This window comes from Giraffa tippelskirchi, chromosome 1 (genome assembly GCF_054371585.1).
Source record: "Giraffa tippelskirchi isolate mGirTip1 chromosome 1, T2T-mGirTip1v1.2.pri, whole genome shotgun sequence".
Lineage (NCBI taxonomy): Eukaryota > Metazoa > Chordata > Mammalia > Artiodactyla > Giraffidae > Giraffa > Giraffa tippelskirchi.
In genome coordinates this window covers 83,152,438-83,173,067 of record NC_137275.1, presented here as the reverse complement: position 1 = coordinate 83,173,067, position 20,630 = coordinate 83,152,438, and the positions used below count along the sequence as shown (strand labels likewise).

Here is a 20,630-nt window from a genome sequence, read left to right as displayed (position 1 = left end):
CAGAAAATTCAGATGACTAGAGGCATTTGAAGCATTACATATGTTGTGATACCCTTGCATGTATTAAGATAAAATTTATAGAAGGATTTTTATCGACTTTGTCTTAACACTATAATTCTATATTACATGATAAGAAAATTTGTTCATGAAAGAAAAACAGAAAAATGAAAATTTAGAATGTGGGAGAGAGTTACCAGTCACAGCTCTTAAAAACAATCCTTACCTCTATAATCTTAAATTCTTTAAAAGCTTGCTAGACCAGAACTAGCTGGAAAAACAAAACTAGTTGGAAAAGACACTTACCCACCCTCCAACTAATCCTTTGCAACAATTTCACCAAGTTTCCTATTTGTTTTAATTCATTATCATCTCTTTCATTTGAAATAGCACTATCACTTAACATTAGGTTTTTTTGAGGAAACTCATCCCTTATTTGATGATTATAGAGCTTGTTTTGAGGAGGCAAGGGCTTTTTTTTTTTTTTTTGGTTTATTTAGGAATTTTAAAAATCATATCTCACCTTTAGAGTTACTGGCAAATTTAATCTTTGCTTAATATGTTAATGTTTGGGATATTAAATGTTATTACAAAAGGGATCTTTTGTATACTTCTGTTAGGTAGTTAGAATAGGAAAAAGGAGTCCAGAATGGCAGTGGCTAAAAGACAAACGAGGGAAAAGCCCATGAAAATAGAACAAAGGAAGGTCCAAGGACCAGAGTGAGAACCTCAGGTGAAACAAACAGCCCTCCTGGCTAGCCCAATTTACATAGGGCAGGCTCAGGGGGAGGAGAAAAACATATAAAAAGAGGAGCCAAAATTGAGCTGTGGGCTTCTCTTCTCTTTGCTTTGGGGTCAGCCAGCCCTCATCCCTCGAGGATGTATTTTCCTTTGCTTGCCAAATAAAACTGAGCTCTAATACCAATCAGTCTGTAGCTTCAAATTTTTGCTGCAGCGAGACAGAACTGAGGAAATTAAAAACTCCCCTGACATATATGATGCCATTTCTCAGATTTAACCTGGCTGAAACAACCTCGGCTTGGCCCCCGTGAGGTGAAGGCCAAGCACAGCAGAAGGGCAACTAGGCAAAAGCTCCCGCAGGGAAGCTGAATGCAAAGAAAACCTAGCACAGTGAAAGTGACAAGAAGCCCAGTGTGCTGGAAACCAGGGCAGCAAAAACAAACTTGGCAGAAAACTCATGCAGCTCAGTCTCAGATTCCAGAAGATCTCCAGTTGGGGTAGGAACTCTTCGCTCCTATGGCTAGAAGGACATATGACTAACAAAATCTTAATTCCTTTACAATCTCTCGTTTCTTGTTTCCTCGAACCACCTGTGAACAGGCAAGTGGCAGTGGGTACAACTGAGGGATCTGGCAGGGGCTACTTAGTAGCTGTTGCCCAAGGGGGTTGAGGTTCTTCTGTCCTTAATCTTCTTTGTGCCAAGGATCAGGCCAAAGAAAACTGTGAGTACAGGTCAGGTATTTAGCAGATTTTCTGGCAAGTTATGAAGGGGATTCTGAGTCACGTTTTTCCCACTGCTTTTTCCTCCTGTCCTTCAGCTCCTCTCTCCCAGGACTTGAGCCTGGCCAAAACCCAGGGTGTCTGGCTTCAGGGCCTAATGAGTGCAGTGGCAATGGAATGTGGTGTGGTTAGTTTTCACTAGCTGGGTGATTTCATATGCTAATGAGTGGGAGGATCATTCCAAAAATTGGGGAACCACCCACTCCTTGGTCTTTTGACAGTGCCTTGGAACTGTCCTAAAACCTCTGTGTGTCTCATTTAGCTTGCAGATTGAGGATCAAGGTTCAGTTGAAATTGACTTGTCTGTCATATTGGACCCAATTGATTTTAATCAGTTTATGTGATGTCTTTGGGCTATGTCATTCTTTCAACAGTTGTGCCCTGCCCTCTTCCCTCTTGTTTCATGCTCTTTTCCTGAGCCCTGTCCAGGCCCACAATGTTGCCTCTACATTCTTCTGGAGGGACAACCAGAAAATACCTGGCCCTTGGGAGGGAAATACTGTATAATATCCAATCTCTCTAGATATTCAGGCCTTCATCTTCCATGTTTCCTACATGTGCAACAACAGCATCTCTCAGTGAACCTGCTAGGGCGGGTTCACATATCAAATCTCCACTCCACTTTTATGGAACATCTGGTTTGTTGCCTCTTATCAATTTGTTTTTAAGCCACTTACTAACTCCTACAACCAGGACCCTGCCCCCTTGTAGACAACATCACTCCACCCCACTTATTATTATTAAAATATTCCTAATGCCCCAACAGGACCAGATAACACGTTCCTTTGTCATTACTTCTGTTATTACCTAAAGTGGGTCTATGACAATGAGATGTCTACCACTGGAAACACCCTAAGCTGTTCTTATGGAGGACTAGAGGAGGAAAATCAGTGACTTACATTCCCTCAGAGCAATAAGAGGATAAGGCTTATGGGTGATTCACCAGGTTCCCAGTCTCAGGGCACAGGCTTGGATTGCTTTACATCATGATACCTATTCCCATCTGCAATGGACAAACCAGCAACGAGTTAAGATTACAACCCTTTCATCCTACCCAGCACTGGTCGCGCTGGAGACCTTGGAGGTGCCCAACTTCAGTCCGGGGGTTCCAGGAGGTCGACCTACCTCGAGCTGCCTAGAGAGCTTGTCCTCGGAAGGTTGTCACACCTGTGCAGGGACCTGCCAGTCCAAGGGTCCCAGGAGGCCGACATGCCTCAACCTTCCCAGGGATTCGATCTCCAGGAGGCTGTCATGCCTCAGCCTGCCTGGGGATCAGCACCCTGACCCAGGGATGCTCGGCTCTCATGTTGCAACAGTACTGGGTAGGATAAGCTTCAGAAAGACTCACCCCTAAGGAAGTCCACCCATGGAAATAGAAGGAAGCCTATTAGTTGTGAGAATGTTCCTGGTCTCAGCAATAACTCAGGAGCTCAACAAGAACACCATTGCCTTTCTGGAAAGACTAAAAGAGGCCCTCCAAGAGTTTACCAATCTGGACTTAGGCTCTTACAATGGACAGGCGATTTTAAAGGACAAATGCCTGTCCCAATGTGCATCAGACATCAGGATAAAGTCACAACAGTTACAGCAGCAGGACCCTGCTGCCTCTTTAGATGAGGTGGTTCAGACAGCCACCAATACCTTTTACAATAGAGAACAGGAGAGGGAGGCCAAGGCCCAGGAAAGGGAAAAAAAGGAAAGAGAAAAGGCATACCCAGATACTGGCCACCCGCCAGGGAAGCCCTATGGTAACCCTGAGTCCTTGAAGGACAAGGCACAAGGCAAATGCCTAATCTCTAGACAGGCAGGACATTGGGCCAGAAGTGTCCAAACCATGACAAGTCTCCTAAAATGGCTTGCTACAAATGCCATCAGCTGAGACATTGGGCAGCACTCTGCCCTCGGGAGCCAAGAGCCTCAAAGTGAAGTGCCAAGCCTTCCCACACAATGGTTCAACAGGACTGAATTGGCCTGCTCCAGCCAGCCCTCCTGTCACAGATAACCATCATAGGACTAGAGCCAAGGCTGCAGCTGGATGTGGCAGGTAGGTCAGAGAATTTCTTGTTTGACACAGGGGCTACCTACTCTGTTCTGACCTCCTTCTCCAGAGCCTTCTCCTCCCAAACCTGTACCATTTTGGTTGCTACAGGAAAATAACTACAAAAAGATTCACCCGAGCATATCTTTGTTGCTGGGATGGACAAATATTTTCCCACCAGTTTCTGGTGGTCCCTGAGTGTCCTACTCCCTTATTGGGAAGAGATCTTTCCCTGCCTTCAAAATCTTGCAGCTATTGCAGTCCTGATAGAAAATACTTTAAAACTCTCTCTTGGGGACAAACTATTTTTACCAGCCACCAAGTGAACAACTCCTGAATGGGAGAGGCTGTTAATGGATGTCTGATCAAAGAATCCTTAGATATCAAGTAGTGCTGATAGAAAATCCAGGCCTGCCTATATCCCCTTGTGAGGTTCTTAACTCAGCTACCCTGCCGTCCCCCAAGGCTCTCTCCCCTTTCACTCTTGCCTAGAAACCTTGGACCACTGGACAAAACCCCAAGAGGAATTGTCAGAAGACCATTGACCAATCCTGAGGAAATCTGGTATGCTGATGGAAGCAGCTTTGTCTTGGATAGAAAAAAGAAGAGCCAGATATGCAGTAGTCTCCAATTTTGAGACCATAGAGACTAAACCTTTGCCACCAGATACTTCAGCCCAATTAGCTGAGCTCATAGCCCTGACTCAAGCTTTAGAGTTGGGAAAAGGAAAAAGAATAGCCATTTACACTGATTGCAAGTATGTCTTTCTGGTGCTACATGCACATTCTGCTATTTGGAAAGAAAGAGGCCACTTGACCACCTGAGGGTACCCAATCAAATATGGTGATCAAATCCTTAGACTCTTGAAGGCAGTCCATCTGCCCACTGAGGTTTCAGCGTCTCATTGTAAAATACACCAAAAAGGGAGCGTGGAAGTGGCACAGGGGAACCAAGCAGCCCATCAGGCAGCTAAGAGAGCAGCATTACAGAACAATGACCTAATAGGGATCTGCCACCTCAGACTAATTTTCCAGAAACTCTTTCATATACTCATAAAGCTAAGAGTGAGGGCTTTCGAGAAGATCATATGGGATGGTTCCAAAAGGAGGGACTCCTTTTTCTCCCTAGGAACCTCCAGTGGAAGTTGGTTAGCTCCTTACATGCCATCACTCATTTAGGGGAGAAGGCCCTCCTAAGATTACTAGAAAGGTCCTTCAGAGGAACAGGCCTCCAAACGACTATAAAGCAAGTGATCTCCTTTTGTCCCACTTGCCAATTAAACAACCCTCATGGAGCTTGAAGACCCCAGCTGGCTCAGCCTGTCCAATGACGTGGGGCCTGCCCAGGAGAAGACTGGCAGATGGACTTCACTCAGATGCAAGTTTCTCAATGGTATAAATACCTACCAGTCATGATACATTCATAGGATGGATTGAAGGCTTTCCCACCCAGACTGAGAAGGCTGAGGAGGTGGTAAAAAAAACTGCTCCATGTCTGCCCAGGTCATTACAAAGTGACAATGGGACATCATTTACTTCTAAGGTCACCCAAGGGGTCTCTAAAGCATTGGGCATTATTTAATATCTCCATTGTGCCTGGAGGCCCCAGTCTTCAGGAAAAGTAGAAAGAGCCAACCAATTCTTAAAATCAGTGATAAAAAAGATAACCCAGGAGACCTCCCTGGGATGGAAGGAGGCTTTACCAATAGCTCTTCTCCACACCTGTATTGCCCCTAAGGAACAGGTTGGTCTTAGTCCTTATGAGATGCTATATGGGAGACCTCTTGTTTATGTCAATGACCTCTTCCTAGATCCAGAGCCTCAGACCCTCTAGTCTTATACCATGACCATTGGGCAATTTCAACAAGATAAACACTTGTGGGGTATCAACCAGGACCTAAAATATTCTAAATAGCCACCACTATATGCTCCAGGGACTCAAGTCCTAATAAAGTCTGGAAAGATGGGTCGCCAAAGGCTCAACTCCAGCAAACATGGAAGGGCTCCTCTCCTGTAATACTTTCTACCCCCACAGCAGTCAAGGTACCAGGACACAACTCCTGGATTCACTACTCATGAGTCAAGCCATGGAAAAAGACAGAAGAGGACACTCAATATACCTGTGAGCCCCTGGGAGATCTCAGATATCTCTTCAGGACTACAAATGAGTGCCATTCTAATGAACACCTCCAAAGTAAGTTTCTGGGGATAAGATTTCTCAGGATAGCTCTAAAGAGCCAACACAGCTTGTCAGGTGTTGCAGTCCCAAATAGACAGGAGATATATCTGATCCCTGAACAAGGAGGGACTTGAGCCATCTTGAATGAGACGTGCTGTTTCTGGGTAAATACCTCTAGCTAAGTTAGTGTCTCACAGTCCTCAAGAAAAATATTCCAGATCCTACAGGATCTCAAAGAAAGAGCTGGAGAGTTTTCAGAGTGGCTACAATCTCTCTTTGGGGGATTCTTCTCCTGGTGAGGGGGAATTTGGAGTTGGGTAATGCCCCTACTAATCCCTGTTATCACCATAATGATGCTGCTTATGATTGCTCCATGTATTATCGATTGTCTAACCTGTTTTGTCTCTGCCCAGGTCAACAAGCTACAACATGCAGTGCCAGTTCAACAAGGATATATAAAACTACACCTGACCACGGAAAATACCACTCATTCTTAGATGGACACCACTATAAGGACACTGAGGCTTGAGACTAGCAAGAGGGGGAGGCCCAATGCCCCTCACTGTCCCAGTTCAACCTGAAGTAGTCAGAGAGACCTCAATGTACCTATTCCCAAAGAATTGGGCCTCCCATCTCTTAAGGGGAGAATGTTAGGTAGTTAGAATAGGACAAAGGAGTCCAGAAAGACAGTGGCTAAACAACAAAGAAAGGGAAAGCCCACAAAAATAGAACAAAGGAAGGTCGGAGGACCAGAGTAAGAGCCTCAGGTGAAACAAACAGCCCTCCTGGTTAGCCTTGTTTACATAGGGCAGACTCAGGAGGAGGAGAAAACCATATAAAAAGAGGAGCCAAAATTGAGCTGCAGGCTTCTCTTGTCTTCACTTCTTTTGGGTCGGCCCACCCTCACACCTCGAGGACAGATGTATTTTCCTTTACTTGCCAAATAAAACTGAGCTGTAATACCGATCAGTCCATGCTTCAAAATTTTGCTGTAGCGAGACAGAACTGAGGAAATTACAGACTCCCCCAACAGTTCTTCTGTTTATTCTTGCCACCTCTTCTTAATATCTTCTGCTTCTGTTAGGTCTATACCGTTTCTGTGCTTTATTATACCCATCTCTGCATGAAGTGTTCCCTTGGTATTTCTAATTTTCTTGAAAAGATCTCTAGTCTTTCCTATTCTATTGTTTTCCTCTATTTCTTTGCCCTGATCACTTAGGAAGGCTTTCTTATCTCTCCTTGCTATTCTTTGGAAAACTGCATTCAGATGAATGTATCTTTTTATATCTCATATATATATATATATATATATATATATACATACATCTTTTTATATATAAGATATATGAATATATCTTATAAAGGCAAATATATCCTTTGCCTTTAGCTTCTCTGCACTTCTCAGCTACGTGTAAGGCCTTCTCAGATAACCATTTTGCCTTTTGGCATTTATTTTACTTGGGGATGGTCTTGATCACTGCCTCCTGCACAATGTCACGAACCTCCATCCATAGTTCTTCAGGCACTCTATCATATGTAATCCCTTGAATATATTTGTCACTTCCTGTATATAATCATAAGGGATTTGATTTAGGTAATACTTGAATGGCCTTGTGGTTTTCCCTACTTTCCTCAATTTAAATCTGAATTTGGCAGTAAGGAGTTCATGATGTAGGCCACAGTCAGCTACTAGTCTTGTTTTTGCTGACCGTATAGAGCTTTTCCATCTTCGGATGCAAAGAATATAATCACTCTGATTTCGGTATTGACCGTCTGGTGATGTCCATGTATATAGTCATCTATTGTGTTCTTGGAAGAGGGTATTTGCTATGACCAGTGTGTTCTTTTGGCAAAACTCTGTTAGACATTGCCCTGCTTCATTTTGTAGTCCAAGACCAAACTTGCTTCCAGGTATCTCTTGACTTCTTAATTTTGCATTCCGGTCCCCTATGATGAAAAGGACATCTTTTTTTGGTGTTAGTTCTAGAAAGTCTTACAGGTCTTCATGGAACTTTCAGCTTCTTTGGCATTAGTGGTTGGGGCACTGACTTGGATTACTGTGATAGTGAATGCTTTGCCTTAGAAACGAGCCAAAATTATTCTGTTGTTTTTGAGACTGCACCCAAGTACTGCATTTTGGACTCTTTTGTTGACTGTGAGGACTACTCCATTTCTTCTAAGGGATTCTTTCCCACAAGAATAGATATAATAGTCATCTGAATTAAAATTTCATGCAAAGATGGGCACAATAAAGGACAGAAATTGTACGGACCTAACAGAAGCAGAAGAAATTAAGAAGAGATGGCAAGAATACACAGAACTTTACAAAAAAGATGTTAATTACCCAGATAGCCACGATGTTGTGATCACTCACTTTGAGACAGACATCCTAGAGTGTGAAGTTGAGTGGGCCTTAGGAAGCATCTGTGTAAACAAAACTAATGGAGGTGATGAATTCCAGCTGACCTGTTTCAAATCCTAGAAGATGATGCTGTGAAAGTGTTGCACTCTATATGCCAGCAAATTTGGAAAACTCAGCAGCGGCCACAGAACTGTAAAGGGTCAGTTTTAATTCCAATCCCACAAAGGGCAATGCCAAAGAATGTTCAAACTAGCACAAAGTTGCATTCATTCCTCATTCTAGCAAAATAATGCTCCAAATTCTGCATTGTAGTCTTCAACAACATGTGAGCTGAGAACTTCCAGCTGTTCATCTGGATTTAGAAAAGGCAGAGGAACCAGAGATCAAAACGTCAACATCCATTGGATCATAGAAAAAGCAAGAGGATTCCAGAAACGTCTATTTCTGCTTCAGTGACTACCTGAAATCCTTTGACTGTGTAGATCAAAACAAACTGTGGAAAATTCTTAAAGAGATTGAACTACCAGACTGCCTTACCTGTCTCCTGAGAAACCTGTATGAAGGTCAAGAAGCAACAGTTAGAACCTGACATGGAACAATGGACTAGTTCAAAATTGGGACAGGAGTATGTCAAGGCTATATATTGTCATCTTGATTATTTAACTTACATGCAGAGTACATCATACGAAATGCTGGGCTGGATGAAGCACAAGCTGGAATCAAGATAGTTGGGAGAAATATCAAAAACCTCAGATATGCAGATGACACCACCCTTATGGCAGAAAGAGAAGAACTAAAGAGCCTCTTGATGAACGTGAAAGAGGAGAGTGAAAAAGCTGGTTTAAAACCTAACATTCAAAAAACGAAGACCATGGCCTCCTGTCCCATCACTTCATGTCAAATAGAGGGGAAACAATGGAAACGGTTACAGACTTAATTTTTTGGGTTCCAAAATCACCGCAGATGGTGACTGCAGCCATGAAATTAAAAGACTCTTGCTCCTTGGAGGAAAAGCTATGACCAACCTAGACAGAGTGCTACAAAGCAAAAACATCGTTTTATAGACAAAGTTCCATCTAGTCAAAGCTATGGTTTTTCCATTAGTCATGCATGGATGTGAGAGTTGGACCATAAAGAAAGCTGAGTGCTGAAGAATTGGTGCTTTTGAACTGTGGTGTTGGAGAAGACTTATGAGAGTCCCTTGAACAGCAAGGAGATCAAACCAGTCGATTCTAAAGGAAATCAACCCTGAATATTCATCGGAAGGACTGATGCTGAAGCTGAAGCTCCAATACTTTGGCCACCTGATGTAAAGAACCAATTAATTGAAAAGAACCTGATACTGGGAAAGATTGAGGGCAGGGGGAGAAATGGATAGTAAAGGATGAGATGTTTGGGTGGCATCACTGACTCAATGAACATGAGTTTGAGCAAGTTCCAGGAGATGGTGAAGAACAGGGAAGATTGGCATATGTATTCCATAGAGTCACAAAGAGTCAAACACAACCGGGCAACTGAACAACAACAAAAGGGAATTGACAAGTGGGACAATTCATCATATGGGCACTCTCAAGATGTATGTACCTTACACTGTCAGGTTTTTCCTGTGGTGCCCAGGGTTATCATTAGCCATGGTAACATAAATTCCTGCTCTTACTCACACCAGGATATGTTGCCTAAAGTTCCTTATGTGGGGAGCAGCTAAATTGCTATGATTTGAATGATATTCCCTTGTGACTTCTAATTCTATGTGACAATTTAAAGACATTTTTTTTCTTGCTCTCTGGCATTTTAATTAATATAGCTTATTTCTCCTAATCTATAGCTAATTAAAAGCTAGCATTATACTTCAGTTTTAGCAGTTCTGGAAAATTATTATTTACCTCTGTATCTCCAAATGTATTTTATGTGACTTATTTTAAATCAGACCTTGCCAATGATTATCCACAATAAATACTACAGTACTAAAGAAGATGTGCAGTTGGTTGAAGCCACAGGTGTGGAACCACAATGTGGATAGCAAAGTTGCATGCAGATTTTCCACTGCACATGTATATTGGCACCCGTAACCCCTACAGTGTTCATTGCACTGTATGTGTGTGTGTGTGTGTGTGTGTGTGTATATATATATATATATACACATACATGCATATATATAAAACGTGACAGGGAAGTGCAGATACGTTGAAGGAAATGTAGCCATTAAAAATAATTTAAATATATATATATATAAAACTATATATATATAACAACATATATATGGATACATAGTACAGTTTAAAATGTGAGTTTTACCTATAAAACCCAAGATTAAAAAGGTTCTTTGATTTGTAAACTTATACTCAGAAATACTGAATATAATATTTATTTATGTAGGTTATGCGTGGTCCTTAATATTGCTAATACCTAGAATTCTAATAAATGTCAAACACTAAGAGAATCTTAAGAGTTTGTCTGTAGGATTCTCTCTTGTATGTATTTATTGAATTTATAGTAAGCTAACTCTCTAAATTTTTTAAACTAATTCTTAAAATGATAAGGCATATGTTTCCTTTATGCTCTTTGGAAAGTAAGATACTTACTATAAAAGAAAGGATACAGAGATTTCAGGGACAGTTTTTGAGCCAATGATACTCAGTTGGAGATAAAATTTGAGTGATGGAGATTAGCACAATGAAGAATATAATTTTCTGAACAATAAGAAAACCACATAAAAGAAGGTAACATCAAATCATGAGGAGGTACCAATTAATCTTTCACAAGGCAGCTTTTATAATGACACAACTGATGATTAAAAAGAAAACTGAAGTCAAGAAAGAAAATTCAGGGCTCATGTCTTGATCAGGGCCTCCTCAGGACTAAATCTCTTCATTATACGTCTGGTCTAAAATCATATTTCACTGTATTAAATAACAAATATTAAATAATAATGGCTACAGTGTCAAGAAAGTTTCATTGCACATCTTCTGCTTAGCATGACAGAGAAGTACAGATTGGTTGAAGGAAATGTGGCCATTAAAAATAATTAAAAATTTTAGTTGATAGTATTTAAAAGGTTATACCTCAGCTATCTAGATAATTCAGATATCCACAATGATATATACTCTGTGGATTATGATTTTATCTTTCTGTGATGTAGGTCCTAGTCATGAATTGTCTTCAGTTTTCCTTGGTGGCTATACATATAATTTTCTCTACAATCAGAGATCTGAAGTTGGATTTAACATTATTCTTAGCAGATGATATCATGAGGGAGGCATAAATTCTTTACTGAAGCTTGTCTCTCTTCCTGTGGCTAAATGTCTTAAATCTTACTGTAAAATGATTTGGAAAAAAAGACACTATTCCAAAAATACAAATTATCTCATTTTGGATTTAATCTTATAAACTGCTTTGAGGGTGAACAGGGATCTGTGTAATCTATAGGATTATGAAAGGCTGTTGCTGAGCCGTGAAAGACACCAGGATTCTTGGCCTCCAGGGGAGAGGAATTCAATCCTTCAATCCAGGGCCAGTGATGAGGCTTGATCACTCAAGAGCTTTTGTGTGATAAAGTTTTATTAAAGTGTAAAAAAGATAGAAAAAGCTTCTGACGTAGACATCAGAAGGGTGCAGAAAGAGTGCCCCCCTGCTAGTCTTTAGCTGGATGTTATATAGCTACTAGCAGTCTGGTAATTAAAGAAAGGAAATGTCTCAAAACACAGAGACTGGCACCAGGCCCCTCACCCACTACATGAATTCTGAGAGAACTTTGACACAAGGTGAGTTGTCCCAGGCCATAAAATGATTGACATGAATCTTGAAGAAAGGCAGGTTTCCAAGCAAACAGAATCACATTAACATAGTTTAAGAGAATATTTTGCATGAATAAAACATACTGGTTTGTCAAGTCAGTTCTGATTCTTAGGCAGCCAACTTGAAGACAGAGTCTAGGGTAAATACATAGTTCATTAACATAGTTTAAGAAAAAATTTCCATAAGAAAAACGCATTGGTTAGCTCAAGGTTTGAGAAAAGTTAAGTTGAGGTGGAACCAGGTGAATGGCAACTGAGAATTTTAAAAGAAACCTCTTTTTAAATTTGTATACAGAAAGGGAAAATATCTGACACTTGTAGTTTGTTTCCTCCTGCCGCTTAAGAGAGAGATAAAAAATGTCTGACACTCGCAACCTATTTCCTCTGTTTGGAGACCCCTGGCCTTCCTGCCTTTTACCCCCTCAATTATATGGAACATGACACGTAAAACCATTTTCTTAGAGAGTGGTTCTTACTTGCCTAAATTTTTATTCTTTTTTAAACAATAGTGAGACAAGGAAGTTGAATATAGCATTAATCAGAATTTTATGTAAGAATGGTAATATATTGTATGTTGTTTGCTAAGGGGTCACAAAGCCAATTTTTAAGCAAATAAAAGATTACTTTCCAGATCCTGTACCTGAAGCTGTTCATTCTCAACTAAAGTCATGCAATTAATATTCAAGGATAATTTTTCATGAATGTCAAATGAACCATAAGCTGCTGATCCTATAACAAGTTTACTATCAATTGTAACTTTAGTGTATTGAATCATTGTTTTACTCAGCAATAGAAATGCTTTAAATTTCCTTTATCAATTGAAAAGGTCTTGTTCTATTATAGTCATTCTCAGTTTAACTGGTGGTATAAATTCACAGAATTACACATTCAAGGACTTTTCACAACTTCCAGCTCTCAGAGTATAAACCAAATTCTGCAGTAAAGAATGCTATACAAAGCTGAATAACTCTATAACATTTTTTCTTAAATTGCAGATCGAAATGCCTTTGTACCCTCGATATTTTTATAAATATGAAATTGTTGTTGTTCAGTTGCCCAGTTGTGTCCAATTCTTTGTGACCCCATGGACAGCAGCACGCCAGGCCTCCCTGTCCCTCATCATCTCCTGGAGTTTGCCCAAGTTCGCATTCATTATATCAGTAATTTATTTACATGTAATTATGAAATTACATTGGAGAAGGAAATAGCCACCCACACCAGTATCCTTGCCTGGAGAATCCCATGGATAGGAGAGCCTGGCAGGCTATAGTCCATGGGGTCGCAACAGTCAGACATGACTTAGCAACTAAAGCACCACCACCATGAAATTACATGTAAATATGAAGTTACAAACTCTTAAAAAGCAAAGTCCTCAACTTGTACATCTTCATATCACCCAAAGTGCAAAGCAAAAATGTTTTGCATGTAAAGGTTGATAGGTTAATACACATTAGAAATTTTACTTTCTCTCTTCTAATTTTCCATTCTTTTTGTCCCTTTTCAGTTTATTAATAATCCTGATTTTGTCCACCAAAAATAAAGTGTATGTGAATTCTATTTTCTAATGGATGGGAGGAGAACAACTTTTTCTTTTTTAATTTCCAGTAATATTCATTAAAAAAAAAAAACAACAGGAAAGGCATATCATTTATGGAATATTCACACATTCTCCCTTTAACCATTATGTCTGTGTTAGCTTGAACCTTAATTTTCTACTTGATATTATTTAAGTACTTCCTTTTTTTATCATTTTCTGTCAATCCTCTATTATCTCTGAAAATAATGTATATATTTCAGCAACCTGGACACATTTTTATTTACAAATTTTCTGTAATCTGTATTTTTTTGCAATCTGGATACATTTTTTTTAATATACATGTTTGATGTGTCTTCTAAGTTAGAAATGGGACTCCTTGGGATACAGTCTCTGGTATGCGGTTTAGTGTGCAGAATGTCTTTTAAGGATCCTTGTGATCAACACTTAGGGAAGGGAGGGAGAGGAAGCAGGGTTGCCCAGAGGAAGAAGTTAAACTGCAATCTGAGCCCAACAGCAATTCTAGTCAACTCAGCAGGAGTGCGTTGGAGAGAGAATGGGCTTTCAGAATTGTGCTAATTTGGGCTAAGACAGCTGGCCTTTGTACTCCTATGCAAGTCAGTCAGTGTACTGGGCCACTCCTGAAATGAGTGTGACCTTGTGCAGGGTGGCTCTGCAGCTGAGTCTATCCCCTGAAGGGGCTGACAGTTCAAAGCTGTCTGCCAACAGCACTTCCTGCAGCTGAGGCAGCAAGTACTTCACTGAAAGGAACCTAGGCACTGCATTACAGTGCCCATTACATGGGAGAATGAATGTCCCCATGCATTTCTCTTGTAAAAGATACTCTTAATAGTCTCTACATAATCTTTTTAATTGGAACTATTTTAATTATGAGATAAGAGATGTCACATTTAAAACTTATATAAATGAAAGATGCTTTATTTCATAAAGGAAATAACCACACACTAATTTAGATATCTGGCTTCAAGATAACCAATATATTCACATGTTGACCTTGCTGGAGGCAGGGCTCTTCTCTATGTATGAACACTCTGTGAAATTTTGAATGCTAAATGCTTTCCTACACTGATGGTTGCTGACCTGAGCGTTCAAACACTATTAGATCAGCATGAAAAAGCAGACTTGAAGCAAACTCTAAAGAGCAACTCACTGTTATTTTGTCACTGATCACCTCTTACTGCTACCACTTGGGAATTTAAGCTAGGACTTTAAAACAAAATTATTTCAAATGTCATGTCCTTGATGCCATAAAATGTATCATGTTTTACTTGCCTTAAAAATATGTTCAGCCAGTCACTTCACACTTCTGCCTAGAGGGCGCAGGTTCTACCTGTACCATGGATAGGGATGTTATTGGTTGATAATTCCACTGCTTAAGCTCTCAGCACATTACTTACTTTGTTCATTAAGCTCTTAATGTGAAATCTGATTCTTCCCCAGGTTTTGTCACTGTATTTGGCCATGAACCATCTAGCTCCTTCAATTTTGCTTTGTGACGGATTCCATTCCTGAGCCAACCTATTTCTGCTTCACTTCTTTTTCTTTATAGATAGAGAATGAAGTTCTTAGTCCCACCGTTTTAATCACATAATTATCTCTGGCTAGATTTTTTCAGTGGAACTTGGTCTCTACTCTCTTATCATTGCTAAGATTTTTAATTTTTCATTAATCCCTTCTGCTTTAAATTCACTCAACTTTTTATAATATAAATTTTGTGTGCTTATTTTCTTTGTAGTGGCAGACATTCTGATGCTCTGATTTAAACTTGTCTGCAAATACTGTGAACTTTTTACCAACAGACAGGACATGTGACATCAGCAGAACTCAAATGCACAAGAAATATATCTGAATCTTAAGTGTTAAAACATGTTTTTATATCTCATCACCATTTCTTTAAAAATCTATTTTGCTTAGCTCCTAGGTTCTTCTTTGCTTTCTTAAGTGGTTATTAGGTCTTGGGCTGACAGGTTTATTATTTACTCACAAGAAAAACAATGTTTTGTTAACATAAATAGTCCTTCTGAAAGCAAGAGAAATTAGTTGGTCTGGTCACATTCAGAGGGTTTTATTTTAAATTCACTATTATTCTGTGGAAGAGGTATATAATAACAGTTCAGTTCAGTCACTCAGTTGTGTCCGACTCTTTGCGACCCCATGAACTGCACCACGTCAGGCCTCCTTGTCCGTCACCAACTCCCGGATTCCACCCAAACCCATGTCCATCAAGTCGATGATGCCATCCAACCATCTCATCCTCTGTCGTCCCCTTCTCCTCCTGCCCTCAATCTTTCCCAGCATCAGGGTCTTTTCAAATGAGTCAACTCTTCGCATCAGGTGGCCAAAGTATTGGAGTTTCAGCTTCAACATCAGTCCTTCCAATGAACACTCAGGACTGATCTCCTTTAGGATGGACTGGTTGGATCTCCTTGCAGTCCAAGGGACCCTCAAGAGTCTTTTCCAACACCACAGTTCAAAAGCATCAATTCTTCGGCACTCAGCTTTCTTTATAGTCCAACCCTCACATCCATACGTGACCAGTGGAAAAACCATAGCCTTGACTAGAGGGACCTTTGTTGGCAAAGTAACGTCTCTGCTTTTTAATATGATGTCTAGGTTGGTCATAACTTTCCTTACAAGGAGTAAGTTTCTTTTAATTTCATGGCTTCAATCACCATCTGCAGTGATTTTGGAGCCCAGAAAAGTAAAGTCAGCCATTGTTTCCACTGTTGGCCCATCTATCTGCCATGAAGTGATGGGACCAGATGCCATGATCTTAAGTTTTCTGAATGTTGAGCTTTAAGCCAACTTTTTCACTCTCCTCTTTCACTTTCATCAAGAGGCTCTTTAGTTCTTCTTTACTTTCTGCCATAAGGGTGGTGTCATCTGCATATCTGAGGTTATTGATATTTCTCCCTGTAATCTTGATCCAGCTTGTGTTTCTTCCAGACCAGCCTTTCTCATGATGTACTCTGCATAGAAGTTAAACAAGCAGGGTGACAATATACAGCCTTGACACACTCCTTTTCCTATTTGGCACCAGTCTGTTGTTCTATGTCTAGTTCTAACTGTTGCTTCCCAACCTGCATACAGGTTTCTCAAGAGGCAGGTCAGGTGGTCTGTTATTCCCATCTCTTTCAGAATTTTCCACAGTTTATTGTGACCCACACAGTCAAAGGCTTTGGCACAGTCAATAAAGCAGAAGTAGATGTTTTTCTGGAAGTCTCTTGCTTTTTTGATGATCCAGCAGACGTTGGCAATTTGATCTCTGGTTCCTTTGCCTTTTCTAAAACCAGCTTGAACATCTGGAAGTTCACGGTTCACGTATTGCTGAAGCCTGGCTTGGAGAATTTTGAGCATTACATTACTAGTGTGTGAGATGAGTGCAATTGTGTGGTAGTTGGAGCATTCTTTGGCATTGCCTTTCTTTGGGATTGGAATGAAAACTGACCTTTTCCAGTCCTGTGGCCACTGCTGAGTTTTTCATATTTGCTGGCATATTGAGTGCAGGACTTTCACAGCGTCATCTTTTCGGATTTGAAATAGCTCAAGTGGAATTCCATCACCTCCACTAGCTTTGTTTGTAGTGATGTTTCCTAAGGCCCACTTGACTTCACATTCCAGGATCTGGCTCTAGGTGAGTGATCACACCATCGTGATTATTTGGGTTGTGAAGATCTTTTTTGTACAGTTCTTCTGTGTATTTTTGCCACTTCTTCTTAATATCTTCTTCTTCTGTTAGGTCCCTCCCATTTCTGTCCTTTATTGAGCCCATCTTTGCATGAAATGTTCCCTTGCTATCTCTAATTTTCTTGAAGAGATCTCTAGTCTTTCCCATTCTATTGTTAATATTAATTAAAATACAATTATGATAAGAAAACAGTCCTACTGTTTTTTTTTCTTTTTTAACATGTAATGGTTTTTCTAAAGTAACTTATTGTAGCCAGGATTTCCAGGCATTCTCTAGTCTGTTTTTGACTAGTAAGTATAACATAGAATATAGTTTTATGAAAGGAATTGAGCAAAGTCAGAGGATACAAGACTGACATGCAAAAATCAACTGTATTTATATATACATATCAATGAACATTCCAAAAAGGAAATTGAGAAAACAATTGCATTTATAATAGCATAAAAAAAGATTGAAATATTTAAATTTCACCAAGCAGGTACAAGACTGGCACATTTAAAAGTATAAAATATCATTAAAAATATTAAAGATGACTTATGTAAATGGAAAGACATTGCATGTTCATAGGTTAGAAGACATGGTATTGTTAAAATGGAATTATTCCCCAAAGCAACATATAGATTAGTGCGATCTCTATCAAAACCAAAAAGAATTTTTTTAAACAAAAAAATTCTAAAATTCATATGGAATTGCAGGAGAGCACAAGTATTCAAACCCATCTTAGAAAAGAACAAAGTTGAAACACTCACACTTTGTAATCCCAAAACTTACTAAAACCTACAATCATCAAAAAACATGTGGTGCACTCAATACAGGAGCACCTTAATATATAAGGCAAATGCTAACAGCCATAAAAGTGGAAATAAACATGAACACAATAATAGCAGGGGGTTTTAACACCTCATTTTCACCAATGGACAGATCATCCAGGAACAAAATAAATAAAGAAACACAAACTTTAAATGACACAATAAACCAGGTAGACTTAATCGATAATAGGACATTCCATCTGAAAGCCTCAGAATATACTTCCTTCTCAAGTGCACATGGAACATTCTCCAGGACAGATGGCATCTTGGTCACAAATCAAGCATCAGTAACTTTAAGAAAACTCATGACATAAACCACAGCAAGATCTTTTTTGACCCACCTTCTAGAGTAATGAAAATATAAAAATAAAAATAAACAAATGGGACCTAATTTAACTTTTAACCTAATGAACAGCAAAGGAAACCATACATAAGACAAAAAGACAACATTTAGAATGGGAGAAAATATTGGCGAATGAAGCAACTAACAAGGGATTAATCTCTAGAATATACAAACAGCTCATGCAACTCAATATCAAAACAACATACGACCCAATCAAAAAAAAGGAGGAATACCTAAACAGACATTTCTCCAAAGAATACATACAGATGGCTAAGAGGCACATGAAAAGATGCTCAACATCACTAGTTATTAGAGAAATGTAAATAAAATTTACAATAAGATATCACCTCACACTTGTCAGAATAAGCCATCATCAAAAAAATCTATGAACAGTAAATGCTGGAGAGGGTGTGGAGAAAAGAGAACCCTCTTGCCCTCTTGGCAGGAATGTAAATTGATATAGTCACTATGGAGAACAGTATGGAGGTTCTTTAAAAAACTAAAATTAGAACTACCATATGACCCAGCAACCCCACTCTGGGCATATACCTGGAGCAATCCAAAAATTCAAACAGATACATGCACCCCATTGCAGCACTATTTACAATAGCTAGGACATACAATAGAAGCTACCTAAATGTCCATTGACAGATGAAGGGATAAAAAAGTTGTGGTGCATATATACAATGGATTATTACTCAGCCATAAAAAGGGACAGAATCAGGTCATATATAGTGATGTGGATGGATGCTAAGTAAGTCAGAAAGAGAAAAATAAATATTGTATATTAATGCTTACATGTGCAATCTAGAAATATGGTATAGACGAACCTATGTGCAGGGCAGAAATAGAGATACAGACATAGAGCATAGACATGTGGACATTGGGGAGGGAAGGAAGTGTGAGGTGAATTAGATTAGGATTGACATATATACACTACTGTGTTTAAAATACCTAGCTAGTGGGAACCTGCTGTATAGTATAGGGAGCTCAACTTGCTGCTCTGTGATGGCCTTAATGGATGGGGAGTTGGGGTGGGGGGAAGGAGGTTCAAGAGGGAGGGGATATAGGTATACATAGAGTTGATTCACTTCAGTTCAGTTCAGTTCAGTCATGTCCGACTCTTTGCGGCCCCATGAACTGCAGCATGCCAGGCCTCCCTGTCCATCACCAACTCCTGGAGTTTACCCAAACTCATGTCCATTGAGTTGGTGATGCCATCCAACCATCTCATCCTCTGTCATCCCCTTCTCCTCCTGCCCTCAATCTTTCCAAGCATCAGGGTCTTTTCAAATGAGTCAGCTCTTCGCATGAGGTGGCCAAAGTATTGGAGTTTCAGCTTCAACATCAGTCCTTCCAATGTACCGCAAAGACTTAACACTGTGCTTTATACAACATTGTAAAGCAACTATGCTTTTAAAAAATGTGGTGCTAACAGAAGGGTAGACAAATAGATTAATGGAATATAATTGAGAATAAATCAATATATCTATGATCAATTTATTTTGACAAGGTGCCAGAACAGTTCAGTGGGAAAGAATAGTGTCTTTAATAAATGATGCTGCTGCTGATAGTTGAATAAATACATGCTAAAGAATAAAATTAGTCCCTTCCCTCATGCCATATACAAAAATTATGACAAAATGGAGCAAAAAACTAAGTGCCAGAGCTAAACTATAGCACAGGGAACTATTATATATTCAGGGAACTATATTCCTCTGATAAACCATAATGGAAAAGAATACACACACACACACACATATAACTTAGTTAGTTTGCTATACAGGAGAGATTGGCAACAACATTGTAAATCAAGTATACTGCAATTAAGGCAAAAAAAAAAAAAACCTCTTAGGACAAAACAGAAGTAAATCTTCATGACCTTGGATGTGGCAATATTTTTTTAGATATGACACCAAAAACACAAGCAACAAATTTTAAATATGTATTGGACTTCATCAGGACTTCATCAAAATTAAACATTTGTACAAATGATGCTGTCAAAAAAGTGAAAAGGCAACCCACATAATGGGAGAAAATATTTGTAAATCATATAAATGATGCTGTCAAAAAAGTGAAAAGGCAACCCACATAATGGGAGAAAATATTTGTAAATCATATATGTATATATATATAGAGAGAGAGAGGATGTAGTATTCACAATATGTAAACAACCTTACCATTCAACAACAAAAGACAACTCAGTTAAAGATTTTGTGAAGTACTTAGAGATTTCTCCAAGGAAGATTCATAAATGGTCAAGAAGCACATGGAAGATACTCAACATCATTTTTCATTTGAGAGATGCAAATCAAAACAATAAGATACCACCTAACAACCAGTAA

The 20,630-nt window shown here is 39.4% G+C and overlaps 2 protein-coding genes and 1 long non-coding RNA gene across 28 annotated transcripts in view; 2 read left to right on the top strand and 1 right to left on the bottom strand.

The window, feature by feature from the left end:
• Positions 1–20,630, bottom strand: part of LOC145547098 (uncharacterized) — a 745,699-nt gene that overhangs the window by 162,781 nt on the left and 562,288 nt on the right. For 4 of the 26 annotated variants that reach the window (XR_014083562.1, XR_014083536.1, XR_014083591.1 and 1 more), the window contains one exon: positions 14,718–14,775. The exons of the other annotated variants lie outside the window; for them this stretch is intronic. The gene's annotated coding sequence lies outside the window, so the exon portion shown is untranslated. The remainder of the gene's footprint in view (positions 1–14,717; positions 14,776–20,630) is intronic. 26 annotated transcript variants of the gene reach the window in all.
• The window catches only part of STPG2 (sperm tail PG-rich repeat containing 2), a 601,931-nt gene that overhangs the window by 578,199 nt on the left and 3,102 nt on the right, over positions 1–20,630 (top strand). The window lies entirely within an intron of this gene.
• LOC145521275 (uncharacterized) lies at positions 477–6,443 on the top strand. The gene is made up of 2 exons (XR_014065285.1): positions 477–5,749; positions 6,148–6,443. It is a non-coding gene; the product is annotated as an uncharacterized LOC145521275 (long non-coding RNA).